This window comes from Bacillus rossius, chromosome 12 (genome assembly GCF_032445375.1).
Source record: "Bacillus rossius redtenbacheri isolate Brsri chromosome 12, Brsri_v3, whole genome shotgun sequence".
In the NCBI taxonomy this organism is placed as follows: Eukaryota; Metazoa; Arthropoda; class Insecta; order Phasmatodea; family Bacillidae; genus Bacillus; species Bacillus rossius.
The window spans coordinates 10,786,429-10,809,669 of NC_086339.1; the positions used below are offsets into that span (position 1 = coordinate 10,786,429).

General features: G+C 42.8%; 1 protein-coding gene across 2 annotated transcripts in view; it reads left to right on the forward strand.

The window, feature by feature from the left end:
- The first annotated feature begins 371 nt into the window (after nucleotides 1-371).
- The window catches only part of LOC134537515 (stAR-related lipid transfer protein 13-like), a 525,855-nt gene continuing 502,985 nt past the window's right edge, over nucleotides 372-23,241 (forward strand). For both annotated transcript variants that reach the window (XM_063378028.1, XM_063378029.1), the window contains exon 1: nucleotides 372-640. The gene's annotated coding sequence lies outside the window, so the exon portion shown is untranslated. The remainder of the gene's footprint in view (nucleotides 641-23,241) is intronic.

Consider the following 23,241-nt stretch of genomic DNA (forward strand, 5'->3'; position numbering starts at 1 on the left):
CATTTTTTGTAGATCTACTTTCAAGGGCGGAACGATCTTCTTTCGCCGATCAGAACCAGAAAGGTAACTGTTAAATCCCCCCCCCCCCCCCCCCCCCCCCCCGCGGTAAATCACCGTCGCTGATGAGGAAGTGTCCCGCGCCTTACCTGCGAAGGGGACTCGTGTTTTTCGTCCGGGCGGGAACTCGACGCCGCTTGCCGCGGGAAGCTGTCGCTGCCACGGGCGAGGGGGGAGAGGGGGAGGGCGGCGTCGGAGGGCGCCAGCGGAGGGGAAGGAGTTTTCGTCGGTTGGAGGGGGGTGGAGGAAGTGAGGGGAAGGCGTTGCGGCCCGATCAGCGCGGGAACCTGCCGGCATCAAACAACGAGACGCCAGTGCGGCGGCTGTCACCGGACGGGCGAGAGTGTGTGTTTGTGTGTGTGTGCGTGCGCGCGCGTGCGAGAGAGAGAGAGAGAGAGACTGTCTCTCTCCCCCTCTCACCCCGGGAAAAGTGTCCGTGCCCGACTCGACGGGTGTGACTGTGCGCGTGTGTGGAGGAGTGGCGGCGTGCGCGCGCCTTTCCTTCAAAGAAGACGGAAACTCGGCAACTTGGAAGACACGTGCTTCGTCGCGGGTCATGCCGCCTCCCGAAAAAAAACTTCCAGTGAGTAGCAGCTGACCTTCCCTTTCTCTTCATCTGCCGCGTTGTGTTCATGTGTGACTCCATCTTCATCTCTCTTTCCCCCTTCCCTCCCCGTCTCGTCACATCCTTTTCCCATCCTCGTGCACGCCGCAACCGGAAGTGATGCGCACGTGACCTCGCCGCCTGCTTCCGGTGCATTTTCCGCTTTGCCCGGTCCGCCCTGACTTGTTATCCGCCAGACAAAATAGTCGGGTTGGGGGGGGGGGGAGGGGGCGTTGCCTGAAAGAAAAAAAACCACGTAGTACCAAACATTGTAATAATAACAAATGGAAATGCTGGCCAATTAAGCAATGGCAAAGTGCGAGACACTTGTACGGCATTGCTTTCAAGCTTTTTTACACTTCACGCTCCATTTACCAGTTTCCCATATTGTCACCGTTACAATATTTCGCTGGTACTCCTTGCGAAAAGGCCTGGCTTCTGATTGCTGCAGGAAAAAAAAAAGCGCTTCGTTATATTGCTTATCTGCAGTTAGTTATTACTTCTGCGTACTCTTCCAAGGTCGTCGCTTCCCGGAAAACAGTTAAAGTGATGATAGAAGTTACTATATCAGGACTTAAAACGCATGGTTTTTTCCAATCACTGCTTGTTTTTAAGTCAGCAGTTTTTTTCAAGTTGGCCTCGAATGTTTTTTTTTTCCCCCTTTCTCGTTTTGTGGTTAAACGCTTTCCCTCTGCTGTGAGGAAGGTCATGTATCCCTCTCGTAGGCCAGATCGATTTTGTTTGCCTCCAAAACGTGTTAATTTACATTGGAAGTGAAGATAACAGCAAAGTAATGTAGCTTTTAACCTTGTTTCTGGTGATTCATGAACGACATTCTAAAGGTTAACTTTTTTGTTTTGTTTTGAACTTTTGTAACTATGTTGCAATGTTGGCTAGAAAACAGCCGCCTGTATCTTCAAAACTGAAATCATTTAGGCCCTTAAAGACGTTCACTTGGTCAAGCCAGTGCACTACATATTTGGTCATTCAGGAACATTTTTAATTAGCTCAGGAATCAAGACTTTAAAGTCTTTTGCTTTGTTTTTTGTTTCTTAATTTACAAAGTAACAGGTTTTACGACGTGATTTCATGCGCTTAGTTATGCATGTGTTCACTTTTTGTTTGTGACTTATAGAATAAATTAATTTTGATTGCAATTATTCCGATTAGAAAAAAAAATCTTCTGGTTTTAGTTTGTAATGAAATTTAATGGTTACCTTAATAATGTAATGTTCGAATTCACGCATGACATAAAAAACTGAATGACAATTTCGCCAGTTCTGGGCACCTCCAATGGTTCCCATCGTCTGAAGGTAGGTAGCTCTGTAATGTTCTGTTAAGTGTTGCGTGGTACACCGTGTGTTGACAGCCCACAAGTGTTCTCGCTTGTTGCGGAACGTTGTGAGAGTGAAACGGCTTTCAGAAAAGGGTTGGGGGGGGGGGGGGGGGTTACAAAGCTTCCTTCTGTGCCAGCCACGACGCTGTGTGGTCTTAAAGACAACTTGTCTTTATTCTTAAGGGTTTTTTTTTTTTTTACTTTTCGTAAATTTATCACGATATCTCACTTAAATTTTATATTTTTCGCCTGCCTCAAAATTTCTAAATTAGTTATTTACTAAACATAAATGTAGGGATGGGACGATCAAATACTCCAAACCTCAAATACCATCATATCCTTAGTATTCGAAGGATTCGATATTAGAGTAAAAAAAACATTCGAAGAAAAAAAGATTAGAGGATAAGGTCAATTAAAAAAAAAAAATCAATTTTGTTAACCTCCGAAGTTTACTAAGTAAAATTTTTCTTCATATCTATCATGTTACTATTCCCCAAGGTATTGTACTTTTAACAATACGATATGTATTGATTCTGGAAACTTTGCTTATGGATAAAACATGTAAGGGATTAAATGTTTCAACTCCATAGGTGAGTTTTTCATTAATTTATTGTACATCGTTTTATTTTGGACTCTTGAGATCTAGATTTGGTTCAAGGGGTATATTGAAGTACTATTTTGAGATTAAAATTTGAGATATCGATTCGAGAAAATTGGGATTTGACCCATCACAATTTACTGTGTAATAGCGGTTAAATTAAGTCGCCCAAATGTTCATATGTTATTATTCTTCTTGCATGACCTATTACAGCTCGAAAACAATGTTAAGTAGATATCTGGTGAGTTATTTTTGACAACAAATTCAAGAGAGTTATCGTGATAATTGTTCAAGAAAATCTCTCAATAGTAACGACAAGAAAATGAAATGACCTACTCGACGTGTGTAACCGAGCCTTAGGCCGTGTCCTAATTCGAGTAGAACTACCAAGTTATGTACTTCCGAACTAACGTACTTGAAGTATCTGGTCGACATTTGACATCTTCAAACGGTATTAGTCAGCCGAACAGTTTGCTTACATTATTTTTTCAAGAAACAAATGTTATTGGAAAAACAATATTTAACTGAAATTAGTAAATATTAACATAAAAAATCTTTTGCACGAATTTTTGGCAGTTTAATTTATTATTCTACCTTTGTTTATTAGTTACGATCAGTACATGTGTGCATGTATTTGTTGAAACTTCCTTATAAACATGTCAAGATATTGATTTTTATTCGATTTATTAATAACAGGCGTACCTATATGGAATAAATGTCTTTTACAAGTATTTAAATTATTAAATTTTATATGAAGTAGGCTATATCCAACAGAAAACTTTTTCATAATTGCGATAGTTTCCTTTTCTCGAAGTGTACGCAGGAAGTATACAGATTCGTTTACTTGCTTACATGCATACTTCACTTTACAACCCTTGTGCTTGGAAAAGGAGGGGGGGGGGGGGTTTAAAATTTCGATATCTTTGAATGATGTTTATAGCGGGGTGAAATGTTTAATTACATATTATAAACATCGCAATAGCAAATATTTGCTATTATTAAAAAAATTTAACAAATAATCTGATCTTTGTTTAAATAAAAAAACAGTCTCGGGCAATTTTCTTTTTTTTAATTGGAAAAAAAGTGTTTTTGTTGTGGAGTTTTATTTATAAATTTGCCCTCTCGTGTTTATAACTTTGCCCTCTCATATTTTCCCCCCCTCTCCACCCTCCTTTTTTCATGTTGGCACAGTCCTGTATAAGCATAAATACTGCAGGCGAATTTGGGCGGCCTTTGTGATGTCACTTCTGGGGACAAGTACGTATGGGTATATACTTGAGTTCGGATTCGGATTCGAGCCATGCCTCTTCATGCGCGCCGGTCGGATGGCGGAGCGAGCAGCCAGCCCGGGCGTCACACTGCCCGTCGCGTTAGTTGAGGTTAGGGTCCGGTCCGCCCAGCGCTTCTGACGTCATCAGCCTCCCTCCTCCTACCCCCACCCCCACCCCACTTCCCAGTCCCGCACCGTCATTCCGCGAGACGCCCTCCGGGAACAGAACTTTCATCCAGGGCGCCTGTAGGCCACAAAATGTCCCGAAATGAACAGAAGCGGTGCTGGAACACTGTGTACACGTTGTTGAGAGTCAGGGAAAGGGTCACGGAAAAATTGAAATGCGTTAGGGAAATACCCTAGTGCCAAGGGAATTTCCTTGTGATAATAATTTGAGGGGAATAAAGTAAGCTCCAGTCTGCCACTACCCGGACTGTGATATAATTTTTTCTTCATAATTTTAGTACGTAGTCATTCCCAATATGAAGTGACGTATCCAGAGTTCTGTTTGAAATAAAGAAAGTAGCGATATTTCGAGGCCAGCTATACGGGATGGTGAAGTCTGTATTTTCTATATTTCTTTCAGAAAATTGGATCATTAGGTAAATCGTTAATAAATAAATTTAAAAAACTCGTGAAATTTGAACTTTTGGTTAAGGAAAGTCAGGGAGAAAATAATTTCATCACAAATTTGTGTGACCACCCTGTGAAAGTCACAAAAATGTTTTTCCCAGCAGCCTTTTTACTGATTTGTGTTTTGTTTTTTTGGCACCTCACTTCAGTCAGTAGTCACATGTATAACATGTAAATAGTTTGAGACTGTCCACTTAAATAATGCGGGAATTGTCTTTGAAAAGGTTTCAGCTTTCTAAAATAAATATCGGTACGTTCCTATTAATAGCAGATCAATTACGTAAAATGTAGTTATACTTTCCTCCTGTTAATAGATCAATTACGTAAAAAGTAATTACGTAAAATGTCACTATCCTGTACGTAAATGATCTATCTACTATTTGCAAAAATTCCGAGTGTTACGTCAGGGCTAAAATTATTTCAGAAAAACATTCTACACTATTTAAGTGGACGGTCTTCAACTCTGTTCACATAAAATGTAAGTTAGCTACTGGAAATTAAATTTTTTTGTGACCTCCAGCACCGCTAGTCTTTTATTTCGAGACTTTTAAGTGACTTTCTTGACCAGTTCTTCAGTTTCTTTATACTTTTAGGTAGGGATGGGTCAATCAAATCCTCAAATAACATTAAATCCGTAGGATTCTATATTCAAGGAAAAATATTCGAAGAAGCATATTAGAGGAAATGGAGGAAATCAAAAAATTCAATACTGATAACCTCTGAAATCTACCACGTAATTTTTTTTTCCTTCATACTTACCTATCCTCTTACAAATTCCCCAATATATTGTACTTTTAACGTGTGATTATTTAAATAAAATTCAAATATGTATTGATTCTGGAAACAGTTTGTGAAAATAACCATTTTAAGGTTAGAATGTTTCAACACCATAGTTAATATTTATAATTTACTGTACATTATTTTATTTTTGACTTTACTCCTAGATACGGATTCGAGGGGTATATTCAAGGTAATCTCTTGAATTCGAAAAAAAAATATTAGGATTTGACCCATCATTACTTTTTTAATTGCTTTCGTGATTTGTGTAATCTGTAGCAACTCTTACAGCAGCCACCCTGCGAGATATTTCTGTGTTATTTGGTTCAACGACAGATTGAATTAAAAAATGGTAGACAAAGCAACGCATTAACTTCGTCGCACTAAATAAGTTCATTAGATAAAAAAAAATTCACAAACTAGGCGAATGGGTCACATCTCTATAGAGACCAGAAAACTTTACAAATTTAATTTTGCGAAAGGTTCAAAATTATTTGTGTCTATTTGCTAAAGTTTCGATTGGACCACCTGCAGAATCACGACTACATAACTGACTTGAGATTTAAATATTGAAATATTGAAATATCGCACAGATGCGATCTACGAATTTGGCATCATTTGGATTTAATAAGCAAGTGGTTATAAGAATAATTTTCTTGTAAGTGTCCTTTAAAAAAATACAATACTAACATGTACTGTCAATAACTAAAGAATTTATTTGCAAACAATGTTGACAGCTTTTTTCTCACGAGAAAACACAAACAGATTTTTTTTTTATAATTCACACGCGAAAGGGCTACATAAAGTCATCCACTTGAAAAGCACTCAACGCTGAAAATTTTTAAAGACCTATATTTCTGTAGTATGGGTTTTCCCAACCGGTGGTACGCGTACCACTAGTGGTACGTGGCAACGTTGCAGGTGGAACGCGATCGAATGCTGTCAAGTTAAGTTCCATTTAACCTGATGTTGAAATCTTTATAATGTACAATCAGCTACAAGTTTCCCACAAAAAAATTGGTTGTCTGTAAAGTCGGTTTACGGACGATAGTTTAACGTGACGTCATAAAAAAAACATTGATGAAATGATTGCATACTTTTATGAATAAAATTGAATCATTTTTATTTTAATAATAAAAGAATAAATACTTGAAATTATACTAGTAATCATATTTTTAAAATGCAAGAATAATTAACCTTTATTGCCGAAATTGTTGTTGTAATAAGCAATGAAAACCACATTAACTTTTCACTTCACTTTATAAACAGTCGACGAAACAGTTCACGTGTAGATGTAAGTCCTCGGACGCAAAGGCCAATCGAGTGGAAGAGAGATAGATGCGGCGCAAGCGTACAATGAGCGTAACGGGACACAGAGTAACGGAACAATGTGCGTAACGGGACACTTTTTTCTTGCGTGCAGCCGGCGTTCATCGATTTATTAGACGTTGTCACGTCAAAAATAGCAGATTCTTTGTAGGAATCTTGATTTTTGGACTCAATTTGAGATACTTGTCTAAACTTGTTTGCAACGTTATTCAATTTTAATTAATGTATTCAATTGTTTGTTTTCAGAGCTATGTGTTATACACAAAACTGTCATTTTGCAATAGAAATTATATTTTTTTTCCTAGATTTCTATATAACCATAGCTTATATATTAATATCTAAGTTAAAAATATAAAGTCTCACGCATGTGCTAAAACTTTGGGAAGCCCTGCTGTAGTACATTAATTTGATGTATCAGTCATGCATAAGTCAGCGTAAACGCCCTAAAAGCGTCTTTTTACGACTTGATCCCAAAACGTCGAGTTTCTTTCTACTATCTTTAAATTTAATAAGAATATATTATACACGTCCATCTTCCGGAAGAAATTCTCTTTATGATGGTGAAAACCGCATCCAAATCCATTGTGTAGTTTTAGAATAAAGTACTCGCGAACAAACAACAAACAAACAAACTGACGGACGCGGTATAGCGACTTTGTTTTGTACTATTTACAGATTCGTGCCGCCTGCCTGGTCTAAAAAAAAAAAGCTGCTTTTTTTTTTTTTTTTTTTTAACAGTCAGTGTTTTTTCGGATGGGCATGTACCGACGTAGCATGCGTGTGTGTATTCGTGACGCGCCGTGGCAGCGAAAGGTAAGGCAGGGCAGGATGTTTATGCCTTCTGTCAGAGCGCGTCTTGTCAGAGGCGCCGCGTTCTGGCTTGTGTCACGAAACAACGTCTCTCGGGAACCAGATTAAAATGTTTTCTGTTTTCTTCCCCGGACACACGCTTTCTTCGGTCGACATCGCCGTCGGCAGTCGCGGGTGTACACTGTTGACAATGTTCATCTTAAATTCACGCCGGTTACAAATGATCCAGGCATCTTTGTTTGTTGACTTACTGTTATCTTCGTAAGTTTACCAATTCAGATTATTTCACTTGCATTTTGATCATGAAGCCACAAAGAGCAATCTTAGAATACAGCTACAAAAAACATTCGAAAACTTGTGAAGTCAAACAGCAAGAAAACCATTTTTCCTTGCACCTGCCTGTTTACCACCGCGTACATTATTTAATTCATTAAAATATAGATAGCTGTTCAAACTTCATATTTTTTAACTTACAAGTAATCGAAGATTTTTTGCATTTGTCTTTTAATTTTGTGGTTCATAGACATTTTTTATTCATTATTTTTTTACATAAATTAAAAATTAGGAATTTTTATTCCAATTCTAAACGTCACAGAGCATTAAAAATTATGTTGTAGTCTGAAAGGTAGGTACCTGTTAACAGGCTCCATAATGTAACTGGCAAAAAGAAACAGCTAGTTATTTTCTAGTCGATAACTGCACATTACACTGACACTGCCACGTGTGTTGACTTCAGCAAGTGTCGAGAGCTTGGTCTTGAAGGTTCGCCGAGTCGTGAAATGAAATAACCAATCAGTAGAGACCTGAAAAATTCGCGGGTTCATTTCGTGTTATGCTAAATAATTATACCTTAGTCCTGCTTCTGTCATTGGTTCACTGTTAATCTGGAGGACTGAGACTGAGCCAATTAGAGACCCTCACTCATAGAAGTGTCGAATCACAGGCCACCCAGTCGAGACGACTCACAAGTCAGGAGCCAATGAACAGTTGGCATATGCCCGAGTGTGTAGAGGATATTGGAGTCTATCCTGGAGGTCATTGAACCCGCGAATTTTTCGGTCTCTACCAATTAGATCTCCACGCCTTGGGCTCGGCGCGGGTTGCTTGCGTGTGAAGAAGAGCCACACCGGGGCGTGTCTTAACTTAGAAGAGCACAACTTAGAGAAAAAAAAAACGCAAGATATTATTTCTACGTTGTGTGGTATTTGTTCTAACTTTTAATAGTTCTAACATTGTGTTTTTTCCAACTGGTGTTAGTCATAAGCCGTGTGTTTCTAAGCTATGAGAGTTCTAAGTCGTTTGCATATAATTCATGAAAGTTCAAAGTTGCGTTTTCCTAAGCTGTGGCATTTATAAGTTGTGCATTTCTAAGCTGTGAAATATTTCTTGGTTGGGTGTTTCCAAGTTACTAAATCTGTTTTTTTACAATGATTTTTAACTTGCGATTTTATTAGATATGATCGTTCTAAATTATGACATTTCTAAGAGACGATGATTTTTTCCAATGACAAATAAGTAGGGGCAGGCATTTTTCGCGAAAAAAAAAAATCTGAACGCCTATTAGACTGCAACACGGTATGCCCGCGCCGGCTGTTTTTTCCTCGTGATTGGCGGCCGTCTGAGAGAGAGAGGCCATCGCCTTATTTCACCGAACCGTTCAGGTCGTGTTTGCTTCCGAACTTAATTGTTGTAATTGGTGTGCTGACAGTGAACATTGTACCTGAAAGAAAGTCAACCAATGACGAAACACAGACGATGCTACAGTGTTTTAACTTATAACTAGAGACCTGCAAAATTCGCGGATTCATTCTGTGATAGGCTAGAATTCAAACACATATACCTCTTAGATAATTTTGCTATTGGCTACCTGTTCATCTGGACGAATCTCAACCAGTTATAAACCCTCAACCAAAGAAGGATCTAATCACAGACAAACCAGCTGAAACGACTTACAAGTCGGCAGCCAATGAACTTGCGTTATTTGCCCGAGTGTAAAGAGGTATGTACAGTCTATCCTGAAGGCCATCGAAACCGCGAATTTTGCAGGTCTCTACTTATAACTAGTCTCGGAATCTTTACGCGAATAATTCACGCCCCTACAAATAAGTAGAGACCGGAAAAATTCGCGGATTCATTTCGCGATACGCTAAAATCCAAATACATATCCCTTTAAGCTGCTTTTGAAATTGGTTCACTGTTCATCTGGACGAATCTGGGCCGATGGGAAATACTCATCCAAAAGAAGTATCGTATCACAAGCAAACTAGTTGAGACGACTCACTAGTCAGCAGCCAATGAAAAAGGGCGTTATTTTCCCGAGTATACTGAGGACTGTGTAGTCTATCCCGAAGGTCATCGAAACCGCGAATTTTTCCAGTCCCTGCAAATAATTAATGACTAGAGACAGGAAAAATTCGCGGGTTCAACGACCTCCAGGATAGACTCCAATATCCTCTACACACTCGGGCAAATGCCAAACTGTTGATTGGCTGCTGACTTGTGAGTCGTCTCGACCGGGTGGCCCGTGATTCGACACTTCTATGAGTGAGGGTCTCTAATTGGCCCTCAGTCATCCAGATTAACAGTGAACCAATGACAGAAGCAGCACTAAGGTATAATTATTTGAATTTCAGCATAACACGAAATGAACCCGCGAATTTTTTCAGGTCTCCAGTAATGACGGTTCTGAGTTGAGCCATTCTAAGCAACGCGAGGAGGAGTCCCGTGGGACGGACCCAGCGGGAACCTGTGGTGACAGCCAGCAACCTGGTCTGCAGGCTGGGCACGGCTGTCTGGCCTTCCCCTCGCCCGCTCTTCGACCTTCTTCACGTCTTGCCTTCTGGTCTGCTACTGCTGTCGTCCCGCAGTCCATGCGAAACGATAATAGACGTGGAGCCATGCGTATTTCGCGAAAAGATTCCGAACCTAGCTATAACTAGAGACCTGAAAAATTCGCGGGTTCATTTCGTGTTATGCTAAAATTCAAATAATTATACCTTAGTGCTGCTTCAGCCATTGGTTCACTGTTAATCTGGAGGACTGAGGGCCAATTAGAGACCCTCACTCATAGAAGTGTCGAATCACAGGCCATCCAGTCGAGACGACTAACAAGTCAGCAGCCAAAGAAGAGTTGGCATTTGCCCGAGTGTGTAGATGATATTGGAGTCTATCCTGGAGGTCATTGAACCCGCGAATTTTTCCGGTCTCTAGTTATAACGTAGGGACAGGAGAATTTCGCGGGTTCAATGACCTGCAGGATGAACTCCGCAGTTCTACGTACACTCGGTCAAATGTCACCCATTCATATTGGTTGCTGTCTTGTGAGACGTCCCAACGTAGCAGGTTGTGATTCGATACAGCTTTGGTTGGGTGTTTCTCATTGGCCCAGAGTCTTCCAGGTGAGTTGTGAGCCAATAGCAGAGGCAGGCACTGAGGTATAACTATTTGTATTTTAGCCTGTCGCGAAATGAATTCGCGAATTTTTCCGGTCGCTAGTTATAAGTTAAAACACTGTAGCATCGTCTTGTGTTTCGTGATTGGGTGAGTTTCTTTCAGGCGCATGTCGCTTGTTACAACTCCAATCACAGTGATTCAGCGGGGAAGCAAACACGTCATGAGGTGGCTCGGTCAAAAAAAGGGCAACGACTCCTCTCGCCAGACGGTCGCCAATCACAAGGACCTTTATATTTTGTATTTTGTAAGTTAAGCTAATTTTTTTGTATTTTGTTAGTTAAGCTTCGACTTGTGTATTTTGTTAGTTAAGCCCCCGTTTTGTCGCGTCCCTCAAATTGCGCTCCCACGCGCATCACGCCGGGGAAGTTAGTCATCGCAGGGACGCCTGTGCGCCAGTCAAGAGGCGCACCCGACCACACCACGTGACTCACGTAATTGTGGCGTCAGCGTCACGCGCTGCTTCAGACAGCAGTGTCCCGTCGCGTCTGCCTCGTGACTTGTCTTCCGCAGTCTCACCCCTGTAGCTGGAAAGAGAGGCGGGAAAAAAAACAAGCTAACCCCGCGTGACCGCATGACGCAGATCAGATTAGTACAGACCGGAAAACTTCGCGTATTAATTTCGTGATAGGCTGAAATTCTAACATGTGTACAATTCTGCTGGTTCTGCTATTGGCTCGCAGTTAAACTGGAGCTCTCTGGACCAATGAGAGACTATCGACCAATGAAGCGTCGTATCACAAGCTACCCAGTGGAGACGCCTCACAATTTAGTACCCAATGAACACGCGTGTTTACTTGAGAAATGCAGAGGATAATGGAGGCTATCCTAGAGGTCATTGAACCCGCGAATTTTCCCGGTCCCTACAGATTAGTAATCCGTTCGTAGGGAACGGGGAAAAAAAATTCGCGTTTTCAATGACCTCTAGGATAGAATCCACAGTTCTCTGTAAACTCGGGCAATGTAACCTGTACATTAACTGTCGTCTGGTGAGACACCTCAACTGGGTAGCCCATTATTCGACACTTCTTTGGTTGAAGTGGATTAGGACTCGCCATCTTGGAATTTATAATATTTTGACTCCGCTTGACTTTTATTGTTTGACATGGCGTGTAGAGACTTGCAAAATTCGCGGATTCATTCGGTGATAGGCTAGAATCCAAACACATATACCTCTTAGATAATTTTGCTATTGGCTTACTGTTCATCTGGACGAATCTCAACCAGTTATAAACCCTCAACCAAAGAAGGATCGAATCACAGACAAACCAGCTGAGACGACTTACAAGTCGGCAGCCAATGAACCTGCGTTATTTGCCCGAGTGTACAGGGGTATGTGCAGTCTATCCTGAAGGCCATCGATACCGCGAATTTTGCAAGTCTTTAGGCATAGGAAGTCAACACAATAACTGGTGTGATTATCTTGACAGTTGTAGTCGCACGCGTGAAATAATTAATTTACTTCCTCGCGGCGCTTACAGACTGGAGCCTGTTGGTAAATATGAGGTTGCATCACCGTACAGAAGGCCTGGGAGATATGATTTATGCCTTGACATCCAAAAAAGCTCCAGCGGGGACAACAAAGTGTGATTGATTTGTGGACAGCCATTCAGATTATTGTATTATATTATATAGTACATAATAGGTAAACTCTAATTATTTTTTTTGTATCCTTTTGGAAACTGTTTTGCCTACTTGTAAAAATCAATAAACGTACTTAATAAAACTCTAACACTGACTGACTGACAACATATGTATAGCTTAAACCGGTGGGTCTAGTAGCATGGAATGTTCCAAAGGATTTCCTTATATAATTAGGTAAGCACAATTATATTTTTAAAATTCATTCTCTAAGGGGGTTAAATAGGGGATGGAGGTTTGTTTGGAAGGTGGTCATTTTTGAAGTTAGAAATATGGAAATTGGTGTTTAGGCTTCTGTTTGTAAATACATGTCAGTTGTGTCAGCGTTTTTAGTAATTCATAAAAAACTGAGGATTAAATGCTTTCTCTAATTGGGCACATGGCTAGTACATTATATATATATATATATATATATATATATAGCTCCACTCGCGGTTAAGGTGGTAGATCGCTCTTGATCTTCCACTGATAATTAGAGTTTGGTTGCAGTATCTGAGGGTGAGTAGGAGTGGATGGTGAAAATAACTTCATAACACACTGGTTTCTCATGAGAAACCCGAGAACATTTTAGGATGTTTTAGAATTGATTCACTAACTGAGTAGCGAAAATGTACCAGTGAGTGGCAAATATGTAGGTACGAACATGACGAAATGTTATCTAGAAAGTTTTGTAACTTTTTGAGAAACTTATCGAATTTTCCAGAATTTCTAAAATTGACTTAAATTTTTTTATATATAATGAATGAAAGCGTGGTTTTCCGTGCATGACACTATAACTCCGCAACCCACCCCCGCATCACCATGGTGGTTTATGGTATGGTAGACCTCCATCCTCCATCCATGAAGAAGGTTTCGGTCTGGAACTGCAAACATATGGTTCAAATATATGGGTGTCAAAAGAAGAAATCTCACCAACGGACTTCTGATGGAAAGTCGGTGTAGCAGCTGGAATTCCGAGTGCCGAAAAAGGCCGAGATTGACCTGAATGTTTTAGATTCTTCCAAAGTTTTTCTAGACCATTCAATAATTTTTCATGATGTTCGGAATGTTCCAGGATGTTCGAGAATGTTCCAGAACGTACCAGGACCTTCGAAGGTATACTTCCTGTTCCGGAATGATCGTTAATGTTATAGAATGTTCTCGACGGTTCTGGACCATCGAATAGAACTTCCTTTTCCGGAATGTTCGAGAAAGCTTAAATATAAGTCGAGAACCTTATGGAACATTCTCAAATGTTCCATTATCCTGTTGTAGTGGGGATACGTTCCATTTCATAAGGGTACATAAATATGCGATATAGAGATACATGCGTCAATATACTTTAGCAAACAAATGTTTGGAATTACACACGTACGTTTTTTATAATGTAAAATAAAAATACCTTGAGATAGTGCGAGCGAAGCCGCCAGGATATTATTTTACCGTTTCGAAGTTAAATCCCCTCCGACCTGGGATTTACGCTGTGAAGACGGATGGATGCCTGTGCAAACCAGAGAACGAGCCGTTTCGCGGAGGAGGACGGGGAAAGTTTTGGTGGGGGAGAGGGGAAGCTGGAGGTATAATAGCTAGGGATAAACGGGAGCTGTGAGAGGGTTCCGTGACCTTTTCCACCCACTCGCCTCCCCACGCCGAAATGCGCGAACGGCGAGTTGGCGCGTGGATTCTGGAGGAGTTATTAACGAGGTATGTGCTCATTCAGTTGTTCCCCCTCTCCTCTTCTCCGCCCCGGTCACACTACACCACCGCCCGGTCCGGCCCGGGCATCGCGGGATAATTACCGCAGGCATTCCTGGTCCCCCCGCCTGGTTGATGAAGGGGGAGGGAAGGAGGGAAGGACGACCTTGACTCCTGCCCACTCGTGACGTAGCCCCCCGTCGAAGGGGGGAGTCGCGGGCGCGTTGCGTGACCTTGAGAAGGTGCTGCCCGCGGCCGCTAGGCTGCGCGGCGCTGATCGTCAGCTGACCGCCGCACGACATTTTTTCCCCCTTGAACTCGTCAGAGGGGGAGCGTATAATTTTTTAACTCCAGATTAACCCAAAAAAATTTTTTTAGACAAAACAATAAATAACGGATTTTTTTTTTACCTCTCACCAAGGTCGTAGCTAGAGATACGGAAATTTCGCGCATTCAATTAGTCGCAAGTTAGAATGCAAAAACCTTCACACTCTCGCGCTGTGTTCGTGATTGGACAGCAGTTATTTGGACACGCCCCTCTACGACCGTGAGCCAACGATGCCCATCTAGGAGCGAAGTAAGCGAATCAGGTAGTGCCAAATAACAAGGATAAAACTGTTCTCACTAAGAAATCAACCAATGGATAAGTAAACAGCGGTTTAACACAATTATGACTTTGAATTCTACCCTGTGGCCAGACGAATTCGCGAAATTACTGGGTCTCTACCCGTAGCCAAGATTTAAAATAAAAAAAAATTGCGGTGTCAGTGAACTCTGGGATACACTCCACAATCATACTTCTTTGGTGGAAGTTTTTTTTTCATAGGTTCAGCGTCCTTCGGATGAACTGTGAGTAGGGACTGGAAAAATTCGCGGTTTCAATGACCTCTAGGACAGACTCCAAGATCCTATTATTAGAGACCTGCAAAATTCGCGGATTCATTTCGTGATATGCTACAATTCAAATAATTATACCTTAGCGCTGCTTCTGCAATTGGTTCACTGTTAATCTGGAGCAATGAGGGCCAATTAGAGACCCTCACTCATAGAAGTGTCGAATCACAGGCCACCCAGTCGTGACGACTCACAAGTCAGCAGCCAATGAACAGGTGGCATTTGCCCGAGTGTGTATAGTGTAGTAGAGTCTATCCTGGAGGTCATTGAATCCGCGAATTTTGCAGGTCTCTACCTATTATGTACTCGGAAGAATCGCATCTGCTCATTGGCTACTGACGCGTGAGAACTGTCAACTGGAAGGCTTGTGATTTGAAACTTCTTTCGTCAAGGGTTATTCATTGGCTCAGAGTCCTGCAGGCAAACTGTGGTCCGATATTGAAGCAGCAGAAAGTTAAACGCATTTGGAATCTGGCCTATCACGAAATGAAACCGCGAATTTTTCCTGTCTCTAACTGTGAGCCAATAATAGAAGCTGTATGAAGGTTCATGCGTTTGAATTCTAACATCGATCCGCGAATTTTTTTTCCGGTCTCTAGACATCACGTAGGAGCATGCAGGTTTCACGAAAAAGATTCCGAGACTAAATGAAAGTTAAAACACTTTAGCATCGTCTGTGTGTCGTGAATTGGGTTGAGTTTCATCCCCAGGTACATGTCGATTGTCACAACACCAATCACAGTGATTCAGTTGCAGAAGCAAAAACGAGTCCTGAGTGGCCCGGTCAAACAAGGCAACGACTTCTCTCGCTAGAAGGCCGCCAATCACAGGTGCGGGTATACTTTGTTTCAGTTCTAATATGCATTCAAATCTTTTCGCGGAAAAAAAATGCCTGCCCCTGGTGTCATCAGGCACAAACAGAGATTTTTTTTCTACGACAGAACAGTGCAAAAGTGCAATGACGTATGTCCGAGACTATTGGTAGAGACCGGAAAAATTCGCGGATTGAATTACCTCTACGATAGCCTCCACAATCCTGTGTTTGCTCTGGCGAATGCCACCTGTTCATTGGCTGCTGGCTTGTGAGTCGTCTCGGCTGAGTAGCCTATGATTAGATACTTATGGGTCTCTTATTGGCCCACGGTCTTCCAGATTAAAAGTGAACCAATGGCAGAAGCAGCACAAAGGCATAATTATTTGAATGTTAGCATATCACGAAATGAATCAGCAAATTTTTCCTGTCTCTAAATATTGGTAGGAGCAGGAAATTTTCGCGAAAAAATCTGAACGCCTACTAGACTGCAACAAGGTGTAGACACACCAGCGGTTTCTTCCTTGTGATTGGCGGCCGTCTGCGAGAGAAGTCGTTGCCTTGTTTTCACGAGCCACTAAGGACGAGTTTGCTTCCACACTGAATTAGTGTGATTGGTTGTTGTAACAATCGACATGCACCTCAAAGTAACTCACCCAATCACGAAACACACACGATGCTACAGTGTTTTAACTTCCAGCTACTCACGGGATCTTTTCGCGAAATTTTCATGGCCCTAAGTATTGAACCTTTATGTGTGTGTAGTCAGGCTGCGAGGCGACGAAGGTTGGAAACGGCAGGGCGAGATACTGCGCGGTCTGTCCGCGGAGCGGGGAAGTACGCCAGCGCTGTTTGTTGGAAGCTGTTATCAGCTGCTGCAGCCGCGGGGAGGCTGGCAGATAAGATGCTATCTCTCTCGAGGCCACGGCACTTCCGGCCGCCTCTTTCCCCCCCCCCACCCCATCAACCTTTCTGGTAGCGAATCGTGCGGTGCATAGTTCGCGCGCGCGCGGTGCTTTGAGAAAAAAAAAATCCGCGGGTTCATTTTCGCGTTAGGCTAGTATTGAAATACTGATACAGTTTCGCTGGGTCCGGTCTATGTGTGTTTATAAACGAGGCGGGATGATAAGCGCAAGACTGTGGAACTGGCGCGCAGTCTTCTTCTCGTCGTCCATAGGTAGGGGATCGTCCATTAATCACGTGAGGCTCGAAAAGGGGGGGGGGGGGGGAAATCACGAAATATCACAAGGGGGGGGGGGGGGGGGGGGTTCAGAGAGATATCACGTGTATTTATTTTTTCGCGCGATTTCTACTAAACCGAAAAGCGACGCGTGACCTAGACTCGCCGTAGCCAGGCAACAATATCCCCGCCCGCCGCAACATGAACCACCCGGCTCGGCTTGCCAGTCGCCAGCAAGACTGTGATTTTGGCGCCGAATACATGCGTAAATCACATATAAGCCTTTCCTTTATTATTTTTATGCCAGTGAGAATAAACCTGCAACCTTAATGTGTGTCTGGACATTTTTATCACTGTGCTTAATTTTCCAGAATTAAATTAGATTATACCTTTATTTAAAGATAATATTCTGAAATTTTTCAAAATATTTTGTACCAAAAAAATACACGTGATTTATTGGGTTGGGGGGGGGGGGGGGGCTAGTCTGAAACCTCACCACAAATCACTAGGGGGGGGGGGGGTTAAAAATTTGCGAAAACAAACATCACGTGATTAATGTACGACCCCTAGGGGCATGCAGATTTCGCGAAAAGCTTTCGAGACTAGATGAAAGTTAAGTATGTCTTTCGTGATCGGTAGGGGCAGGAAATTTTCGCGAAAAAAATCTGAACGCCTACTAGACTTGCAACAAGGTATACCCACACCAGCGGTTTCTTCCTTGTGATTGGCGGCCGTCTGCGAGAGAAGTCGTTGCCTTGTTTGCACAAGCCACTAAGCACGAGGTTGCTTCCACACTGAATTAGTGTGATTGGTTGTTGTAACAATCGACATGCACCTCAAAGTAACTCACCCAATCACGAAACACAGACGATGCTACAGTGTTTTAACTTCCAGCTACTCTCGGGATCTTTTCGCGAAATTTTCATGGCCCTAGTGATCGGTAGAGACCGGAAAAATTCGCGAGTTCAATGACCTCTAGGATGGACTCCGTGATCCTCTATGCACTCGGCCGAATTGCATCTGCTCATTGGTTACTGACTCGTGACACCTGTTAACTGGGATGCTCGTGATTCGCTACTTCTTGTGTTTACATTTTTTCCATTGGCCCAAAGTCCTTATAATATACTGTGGCCCAATCACCGAAGCAGCAAAAATGCAAACTTTCTGGATTCTAGTCTATCGTGAAATGAATGCGCGAATTTTTCAGGTCTCTACCAATAAGATAACGAATTCTCTCGCAGACGATCGCCTGTCACAAGGAAGAAACCGCTGGTGCGGGTATACCTTGTGGCAGTCTAATATTCATTCAGATATTTTCCTGAAAAATGCCTGCCCCTATCCATAGGACAACTAACTGTGAAATTTAAGCGGTGACCGTAACATTAATTGGCATAGAAATGGATATAAAGGTGTAGTGCAAGTCCGTTAGGTTCTTTCACGAATCTTTTCATGTCTGCCCAGCTAGGAGAGAAGTAAGCGATTCAGGTAGTGCTAATAATAAATCGCTAATAAATCAACAAATAAGAAAGCACACATGCGTTGAATTCTAATCTGAGGGCAGACGAATACTTGAAATCTTTTGGCCTGTATCCGCATGTTGCACGACAGACACTGTAAACACGACCTAATCTTCCGACTCTGGAAGCCGACTGACAAGTCACAACTTGTTTTAACTGGACACGTGTCTATTTTAAATGGATCAGGCTATCAAACATATTACTTCAAATAGATGCAGCGTTCAGCAGTTGCTGCTATGAAAATTCCGATTGCATGAGGGGAATAGTTAGGTAGTGGGGGAACCCGTGGAGGAGGAGAGTGTGTCAGCGGCGATGCCACTCCAACGCATGCACTCGCGGTCGAATGGGAAGACGGCAACATGCTATATGCTAGTAACGGCCTAAAGAGGAAACGGCAGGGGAGAGGTAGAAATGACGCAGCAGTGAAGCTCCGTAATTCTCGTAAACGCTTTTTGTGTTTGTCTACTCCTCAGTTTTCATAACAGCTGACGATTGATGCTGCAATATTTATTTTATTTTATCTAAAGAATCTACAATATATTTATTCGTGTGGAAAATATTTATTGATTTGTGCAATTGAGTTTATGATTGTCATTCATTTTTATATCGATAGTTCAATAGAAAATAAAAAAAAAATAATTAATCTCTTTATATACTACCTAAAAAAAGTATTTTCACTTCTGTCGTGAGCGGACTCCGAGTGCACAATTTTTTTTCGACATAGGCCACTGTAGCAAAAAAAAAAATCTCATATCTACATATTTACATCGGCTAAGACGGATGTAGCAGACGTGACTGCGCGACTGCGGAAGGCATTTCCTTCTCACGCCTTGCGACACGTGTTTCTCCCCGGTCGCTGGCGAGGGCGCGGCAGATGGCTATCGCGGCTCGGCTGATCACGTGGCCGGCGCGCGAGACGGCTCGGCTAATTACAAAGCCTCTCCCCCACCCCCTCCTCTCCCCCCTCCTGTGCGGTCATCCTATGGTCAGGGGGATAGAGGGGGATGAGGGGACACGACACAGGCACGCCCCCTCCCACGGGCGCGGAAGAGCCGAGCGCTGTAGAAGTGAAGCCTCCACTCCGGACGTCACATCTGCTCCGCGTTCATGGTTACCCGATCAGCTAGAGACCTGTAAAATTCGCGATTTCAAATTCCTAAAGGATAGACTCCATGATCCTCTACGCACTCGTGCAAATTACATCTGTTGATTGGTTACTGACTCGTAACACCTGTTAACTGGAATGATCGTGATTCGCTAATTCTTCTGTTAAAGATTTTTCATTGGCCCAGAGTCCTTCAGATAAACTGTGGCCCAATCACTGAAGCAAAATAATGTCAAAAGTATTTGGACTCTATCCTATCGCGAAATGAATCCGCGAATTTTACAGGTCTCTACCGATCACTAGCCGTGGATTCATTTCGCGATATGCTAAAATTCAAATACTTATACCTCAAAGCTGCTTTTGTCATTGGTTCACTGTTCATCTGGACGACTCTGGGCCAATGGGGAATAATACTCAACGAAAGAAGTATCGTATCACAAGCAAACTAGTTGAGACGACTCACAAGTCAGCAGCCAATGAACAGGCGTTATTTTCCCGAGTATACTGGGGACTGTGTAGTCTATCCTGAAGGTCATCGAAACCGCGAATTTTTCCAGTCCCTACCGATCACTAGAGACACCTGTATTTCGCGAATGCATTTCGTGTCAAGGTATTTCACAAAATACTGTAGCTTTTCCTCCTGTGGTTGTTGGCTGAGGTCGGTGAGAGGTGTCGTCCCGCTCTTGACGGGGTCAATGAGAATTTGGTCACCGTACTGATGCACCCTCACAATTTGCCATGACTAGAGACCGGAAAAATTCGCGGGTTCAATGACCTCCAGGATAGACTCCAATATCCTCTACGCACTCGGGCAAATGCCGACTGTTCATTGGCTGCTGACTTGTGAGTCGTCTCGACTGGGTGGCCTGTGATTCGACACTTCTATGAGTGAGGGTCTCTAATTGGCCCTCAGTCCTCCAGATTAACAGTGAACCAATGACAGAAGCAGCACTAAGGTATAATTATTTGAATTTTAGCATAACACGAAATGAACCCGCGAATTGTTCAGGTCTCTAGCCATGACGAAATACAGGCTCATTAAAATGCCTGCGCTGGCGATTATTCCCTTGCAATTGGCGGCCGTCTGCGATGAAAAGCCATTGCCGTATTTGGGCCGGGATACTCGGGACACGTTTTCTTCGGCGCTGGCGTGCCGACAGTGGACACGCTCCTGAAATAAAACCCAGCCAAGACTGTCGTATCAAGTTTTAACGTGAGAAACTTTGCTCGAAAAATGGTTCGATAACAGTCACGTCTTTTGGCGGTGTTACGTGTGATCGGTAGGGACACCTGTATTTCGCGATTTCATTTCATGTCAAGGTATTTCACAAAACACTGTAGTTTTTTCTAAGAGTCGTGGCAAATTGTGAGGGTGCAGCAGTACGGTGACCACATTCTCATTGGCCCCGTCAAGAGCGGGACGACACCTCTCTCACCGACCTCAGCCAATAACCACAGGAGAAAAGATACAGTATTTTGTGAAATACCTTGACACGAAATGTATTCGCGAAATACAGGTGTCCCTACCAATGAGCAGAGGCCGGAAAAACTCGCGGATTCGTGTCTCTTTACTTTAGAATCCAAACACGTGTACTTTAATATTGTGTCTGTGATTGGCTCACTGTTTATCTGGAGGACTCTTGAGTAGGCTCCGGAAAAATTCGCGGGTTCAATGACCTCCAGGATGAACTCCATAGTTCTTCGTACGCTCGGTCAAATGTCACCCACCCATTGGCTGCTGTCTTGTGAGACGTCCCAACGTAGCAGCTTGTGATTCGTTTAAAGCTTTGGTTGGGTGTTTCTCGTTGGTCCAAAGTCATCCAGGTGAGTTGTGAGCCAATAGCAGAGGCAGCACTGAGGTATAACTATTTATATTTTATCCTATCGCGAAATGAATTCGCGAATTTTTCCGGTCTCTACTCTTGAGCCAAGTGAAAACCTTCAACCAAAGAAGTTTCCAGTCGCAAACATCCCAGTTCACTGGTCTCACAGGTCAGTAGCCAGTGAGCAGGTGGCGTTTGCCAGAGTATGTAAGGGATTGTGGAATCTATCCTGGATGTCACAGAAACTGCGAATTTTTCCAGTCACTACCAATGAGTAGGAGCAGGCATTTTTCGCGAAAAGTTCTGAACACTTATTGGATTGCAACAAGGTATACCCGCACCTGTGGTTTCTTCCTTGTGATTGGCGGCCGTCTGCGAGAGAAGTCGTTGCCTTATTTGACCGGGTCACTCAGGACGCGTTTACTTCCGCACTGAGTCACCGTGATTGGTGTTGTAACAATCGATATGTACCTGGAACAAACTCACCCAACCACGAAACACAGACGATGCCATAATGTTTTAACTTTCATCTAGTCTCGAAATCTTTCCGCGAAATCTGCATGCCCCTACCAACGAATAGGGACTGGGAAATACGCGGGTTCATTGACCTCAAGGATAGACTGCACAATGCTCTTCGTACGCGAGAAAACGAGACCTGTTAATTAGCTACTGACTTGTGAAAAGTCACAACTGCGGGAATCATGCGAACTGATTCTTGGTTGGTTGGAGGTTAAGTGATTGTCCCAGAGTCATCCATGTTCGATTTGAATCAATAGCAGAAGCAGCCTAGAAGTACTATAAGTAGGGACACGCACATTTCGCGAAAAAGATTCCGAGACTAGCTGAAAGTTAAAACACTCTAGCATCGTCTGTTTTTCGTGACTGGGTAAGTTTCTTTTTTGTACATGTGTATTATTAAAAACACCAATCACTAGAGACCGGAAAAATTCGCGGATTCAATGACCTCCAGGATAGACTCTACTACACTCTACACACTCGGGCAAATGCCAACTGTTCATTGGCTGCTGACTTGTGAGTCGTCTCAACTGGGTGGCCTGTGATTCGACACTTCTATGAGTGAGGGTCTCTAATTGGCCCTCAGTCCTCCGGATTAACAGTGAACCAATGACAGAAGCAGCACTAAGGTATAATTATTTGAATTTTAGCATAACACGAAATGAACCCGCGAATTTTTCAGGTCTCTACCAATCACAATAATTCAGTACGGAAGCAAACGCGTCCTGAGTTACTCGGTCAAATAATGCAACGACTTCTCTCGCTAGACGGCCGCCAATCACAGCTGGTGCGTGTATACCATGTTGCAGTCTATTAGGCATTCAGATTATTTTTTCGCAAAAAAAAAAGCCTGCCCCTAACTGTAAGTTTTTTTTAAATTTTGCGGATCGCGAGAAAGTGAATCCACGAATGTTTCCGGTCTGTGCCGACGAGTGGCAGGTTTGGACAGCCCTGCACCACGCGATCTGACCCGCCAAGCAGTGGGCGTTCCCAGCCGGTGACCTCAGCCAATTGTACGGCGGCGGAATTTGTCAGCGGACGTGTGTTGTGTGCGAGCAGAGATAGAGAGAGAGATAGATAGATAGAGAGATAGCTTTTCCAACACACGCCCTTTTTCCTACGTCCGCCATTATTCGACTCTGCCGTTACTGCTGTAGTAGGCACATACCGGACAAATTTGCGGACTCACTCCGCTAAAATTTAAACACTTATACCT